Consider the following 5,668-nt stretch of genomic DNA (forward strand, 5'->3'; position numbering starts at 1 on the left):
ACAACCGAGCCCCTTGCGGCTGTGTGAAATCCAGGCCCACCCAGAAGAAGCATGCTCCCCATCAACACCGGTGGCACATTGTAGAAAAGCCCCTCCAGTGTCCCCGCCCTTTGAAAAGGTGAGGCCCCGCTCTCCCTAATGCAACGTCTGGGGAGCCGACACTTCAGGAAATCTCTGGCTGTTTCCGGTCAAGAAAGCTTTTCTAGCTGCCAGTCCCAGTTCCCGGATAGCAGGCCTGCGGGGCCAAAGTTTGGCATGTCTACGGCTGGGAAAACGTTGCGGGCGCTCCCCGCCCAGCTCGTCGCGGGCCGCCGGGCCCCAGCGCTCCTTTCTGGCCTCGCCTGGGCGGCTGCCGCGACCGTGTCCCCCTTTGGCGCGTCTGGCCAACACCGGACTTCTCTGACTCTCGCTGCGCAACTGACTCGGTTGCGACAGGCGACTGCGACAGGCGCAACGTCCGAGTCCAAGTCCAAAGTCTGTGGGTCCAGGACCGTTCTCAACAAGCCCTCGGCTGCCTCTGTGTACGCGGCTGCCGATCCAACCTTAGCAACCCTTGGTTCACTGGATAGGAGCGCGTCCGTGACCTACTTTGGGTTCTGTTCCTTCAAAGCAAAAGGGAGATGGAACCAAAGGTGGCCGTGGGATTAGCAGTGACCATCGGGTCAAAAAACAACGTTTATTTTCCTTTCTTTTCTCTTAAGAAAAAATTCTCTGGCCCTACAAGGCCAGTAATGACCAGGAATAGAGTTGTGCGAGGGGACGGGAAGCCCTCGGTGATTTTCGTTGGTGCCGCGAGTCTGGAAGCCGGTAGAAGCCAGCAGAGGCGGACCTTCCTCCGGTCAGGAGCACCAGGGTGGGGCCCGCGGTCTTGTCCCCCTTCCCGGCCTGCGAAGCCGCGGAGGGCCAAGTTCAGGTGACTTGGGGAGAGGAGAGGCACCCAGGCAGGGCTCCCCGCGCGCCAGGCGCGGCCGCTGCCCCTGCGGCAACGTGAGCCCCTCGCAGCCCGGCTTCCGCATCCTGACCCTTGAGTACTAGTTGGGGAACAGAGGACTCTCATCAGGGCACCTAGCCACTTTTAGGGCCAACTCTTGAGGGTCTGGGGCTCTATCCTTTCCCCACTCTCCAGCCACCTGTGTCCTCTAGCCCCCAGAAACCGCACGCGCGGGAGAAGGCTCAGGTTTGCGCAGCAAGTGAAGGGCAGACAGAGGTCGAGTGTAGCCGGCCACCCACCCGGACGCCAGGACCACAAGCGAGGTCCGCCACTTTTCAGTTTTCAAAGTGTGAAAGTTTCCAATGCACAGAGTTCATCTGACTTCAATCCCAAATGATAAGGGCCAACAACCTACTAGGAAGACACCTGCAGGTAGGACTTGAGCAAGGCCAATAGGAGCAAGTGTGAAGGTTTTCAAGAGTCTCTTAAGGAGGGCAGATACAGAGCTCCCTTTTCCATGCGAGGAAACTAAGATTTCAACAGAAGATTCCAGAAGCTTAAGCCTGCACTCTCCTGGCGCAGCTGGCGGCCCCAGTCCCCTGGGTCTGCCACTCTGCCTCACCTGGAACCGGGCCCAAGTCCCACCGGTCCCCATGGATTGCTCGCATTGGGTCCCCAAGGGCAGGCCGTCAGGGTCCGCTTCTGCAGGTCTCCCAGGATGCTTCCGGGGCGGGACGGACAGCGCTGCTCCCAGCCTGGGCCCACCTCATACGCCCCCTCCCCCGACCCCGCACCTCGACCACAGTGTTTAAGAAATTCGTTACCCTGTTTGCAGCGACCACCGCCCAACAAGCGGTCGTTGCCAGCACCGGCGGCCAAAAGCCCCTGTAGCTGGCGGTCCGTGCACCCACCTGCCCTGTGCAGTCACCAAGCGCAGCCCCAGTCCTGCCCGTAAATTTCGAAAGTGGCAACCGAGGCTCAGACTGGAAGCAGACGTTAAGGGCTCACACACCTGAATGTCGCCAAGCCCAAACTTTCTCCTGCCAGCAGAGCCAAGGATGACAGGAAATTTAACTACAATGACTATCATTTACTGAACCCGGACTGCCTGCCAAGCAAACTTTAAAAGGCTTTATTTTCTGGAGCAAGTCTCCCAACAATCCAAATGAAACAAGTTCTATTATTATACCCATTTTACAGATGAGAATACTGAGATGCAGAGAGGTTAATAGACCACCTGAGCTCCAGCCAGGAAGAGCCCAACATCCGGCTGCTTTAATTTTCGAGGATGGGATGTGGAGTGTTGGTAAGGGAGACACAATGTGGCCTGCTGGGCTCTATTGGGCTCCCAGATCCTTTGGTTCTTCCAGTTCACTCACCAACAAAATGTCAGGTGGATTTCCAGGGACCTGCTGGAGGTGGGGTGGGGCAAGGGGAGGCAGGACTCGATGAGGACCTGGAGCCTAGGGACAGACTTATCTCATCGGGATTCTAATCTTGGCTCTGAGTGTTTTAGTTGTGTAACCTTGGGCAAGTTGCCTAACCACTGTCAGCTTCTGTTTTCTCACCTATAAAATAGGAATAATCATGCATAATGCCGGCGGGCAGCTCTTAAGATCCTTGTGAGGATTAAATGAAGTAAGAGATTTATTTTTCCCTTGTTTTCCCCATGCCTAGCATGGTGCCCAGGATGTAGTGAGTGCTCAAGATAAGGTTGTTTCCTTCCTTTTTGCTTTTCCAGAAGCAGCAGCAGACTACACCTAGCGAAGCCCACTCTGCCCTACCTGCTGCCTGACACTGCCAGGGGACAGGATGAGTCCACGGCCCTCCTCCCTCGACCTCAGGTCTGGACCAAGCCAGGCTCTGGGACTGGCCTTGGCCTTGGACGCTTGGAGAGCAGTGGGCCACAGAGGGTGAGAGTGGCAGAGGGAGGGAGCAAAGAAGGCCCAGTCCACAGACTCGCCGCTCCTTCCTATTAATCTGAAAGATTAACCCCCCCCCAGAACTTATTCTATGATAGGCGCTAGTGTGAGCTTTACACATATTAACGTAATCTTCTCAACAATCTGTTATGGTAGGACTATCCCTATTTTACAGATGAGGAAACCGAGGCACAAAAAGGACCAGTAACTTGCCTGTGGTCATACCACCAATGAGTGACAGAGCGGGGATTCAAACCAGGAGGCTATATGGTCTCACATTCGGGGAGTGGCAGCAAGGAGAGGGGAGGAGGCCCCTTCGAGGAGAGGAGGCCAGTTAGAACCTGAATCTGCAAGATTTCCCCACAGCAAGGAGGCTTGAAGGTGACAAGACCCTGCTTGCGTCTCCCCCAACCCCCATGCCACCCCCACCCCAGCGCTTGGAGCTACTCCCCACGAGACCTAGGGCCCACTGCCTGCGAGGCTGCATCTTCAGACTCCAGCTTCCTCTGGCCTTATCCCCAGGCCTGGATCTATCTTGGGCTTTGCTACGCCTGAGCCCGATGTCCTCCCCACCTACCTCCTGGCGGCCTCCATCATGCATCTGTCACAGGCACTATTCTGTCACCATCCTGGGGGCCTCTCAGGGTCTTGGTCCCTCAACTCTACTGCCTGGGGCTCTTTTCTCTGTTTTGGAGATCTGGTCAAATTCTTAGGAAACCTCTGCCCTCTGGGAGCCCCCTTATCCCATTTTCTCTCCTCTAGAGACCCTGTGGGGCAGCGGGACCTGTGCAATCTCTCGCCCATTTCTTTCTCATTTTGGGGGGGTGGTTCTTGGCGAATCTGAGTCTGCGGAGAGTTCTGGGCTCCAGACTATGGATGTGGGGGCAACCTGGCCCAGGGGAGAACTCAGCGCCCCTCAACCCCGGTCCCTTCGACTCCCCTGCCCCCCCACCCTCCGCACAGCACCCCAGCCAGGAACTGTACTCCACCAGACCCTGAGATGAGTCTCTGCCTCTGGGGAGCCCCTCCATCCCTTGCCTTCCGACTGGCTGGGGTTTTTCTCCCCCCGGGAATCGAACCTCTACGGCTTTGCTGGCAGCGTCTGGGCTCACCCTCCCATCAGCAGCCCTGGGCACTTCAGGAACCTTTGGCCTCTTCGTCCTCATCACTTATTCACTCGTTCAATTAACAAATATTTATTGAGCCTCTATTCTGCCCCTCTATATCTGGAGATCCGGAGCTGAAACCCAAGCTTGCCCTCTCTGGCCACCGATGTTCAAGCAGACGCAAGGAGAATGCGGGAGTCTTTGACGGGGAGAGGGAAGAAATCAAGGAAGGTTGTTCAGGAGGTGACCCCGAGGGTGAACAGGAGTCCAGGGGGCTCGAGAAGCTGATAGGGGCGTTCCTGAATGGGCTTCTGGACCTCACTTCCACGTGACCTCTCTCAGAACAGCCTGGTGGTCAGAGAGGCAGCAGGCGGGGCTCAGAGCCCTGCTGAGCACTTTCCTGATCTAGTCACTTCACACAGCCCTGGGAGCCTCCCACAGTTCTGCCCCCAGATCCTTGTCCCCGACACGTTCAGAGGTGGCCTGCCCCGGAGCTGGACGGACGTTGCCGCCCCTCCGCCCCTCACCACTCCTGGGCCCACGCATCTGAGTGGCGCTAATCAATTTTTCCAAAGCACCGCCCCCCGAGCCCAGGTGACCTGGACAGCCAGCGGGGATGAGAAGCTTTGGAGGAAGGTATGGACGGGGAGAGAAGGGTCATACAGGCTAAGGCCAAGTGCAAACCGTCGCTGCGGAGACTGCAACCTTTAAGCTTTTTTCCCTCCTTCCCGTCTCATTCCCGTCTCCTGGCTTCTTCCCTCCGTCGAGCCCTTTTGGAAACCGCAGGGAACAGGCATCCCCAGGTTCGCGCCGAACAACTCCTGGCTCCTCCTCCAGCGGCTCGTCTCCCGCGGGGGGGGGACGGCGGGGAGGAGCCGGGACCCAGCCGGGCGTCTCCCTGCGGCGGCTGTGGAGACCCGCGCACCCGCCAAGCCTGTACCCCATCTGTCTTCCTGCGCCCCCCGCTGCCCTCGCACAAACTCCGAGCCACCCTTACATGCCCTTTCGCCTGGTCCTCCTGCCCGGGGTGCGGAATGGAGAGGGCAAAGTACGAGGGGGCATCTCTCGGCTGTGGAGTCCCGGGGCGAGCGGCCGCCAGGGCTGAACCTGAGAAAGCAGAAGTTCTCAGGTTCGAAGTGGCCATCCCGGCAGCCCTCCGTGAAGCTGACCCGCCTAAAGAGGGTTAGGACTTGCCTGGGAGAGGCCCCAAGACGGGGTCGTGAGTGGTGGGGGCATAAGCCACCTCACTTCAGACCGCCTCTGCAACCCCATCTGCCAACGCCCAAGCCACAGTCTCCTGCCCGCTCAAGAGGGCCGGGGTCCTTCCTGCCTGGTCAATACCAATGCACATCTACCCCCATGGGCGCCCCCATACGGAGGGCAGCTCCCTGCTACGGAGCCACCCACACACACCCCTCCTTGAGGCAGAGCCTTGTGGGGCAACTGGGCCGAGTGGCTGAAATGACGAACTCAGGATCTGTGCAGCGCGGGACTGAACTCCGGTCTGCTGCTTAGAAAAAGCGTTCATCACACAGCCCAGTTCACCCCTCAGCAAAACGGAGATAGTAGTAGAACTTATCTCGTAAGAGTGTGGTGGAGAATTAAATGAGTTAATATGTGAAAGGTGCTTTTGACAACTAGAAAGCACTTAAATGTTAACTGCCCAAGATAAAAAAAAAAGGGGGGGGGCAATGGAATGTAAAGAGGTC

Source organism: Diceros bicornis, chromosome 10 (genome assembly GCF_020826845.1).
Source record: "Diceros bicornis minor isolate mBicDic1 chromosome 10, mDicBic1.mat.cur, whole genome shotgun sequence".
In the NCBI taxonomy this organism is placed as follows: domain Eukaryota; kingdom Metazoa; phylum Chordata; class Mammalia; order Perissodactyla; family Rhinocerotidae; genus Diceros; species Diceros bicornis.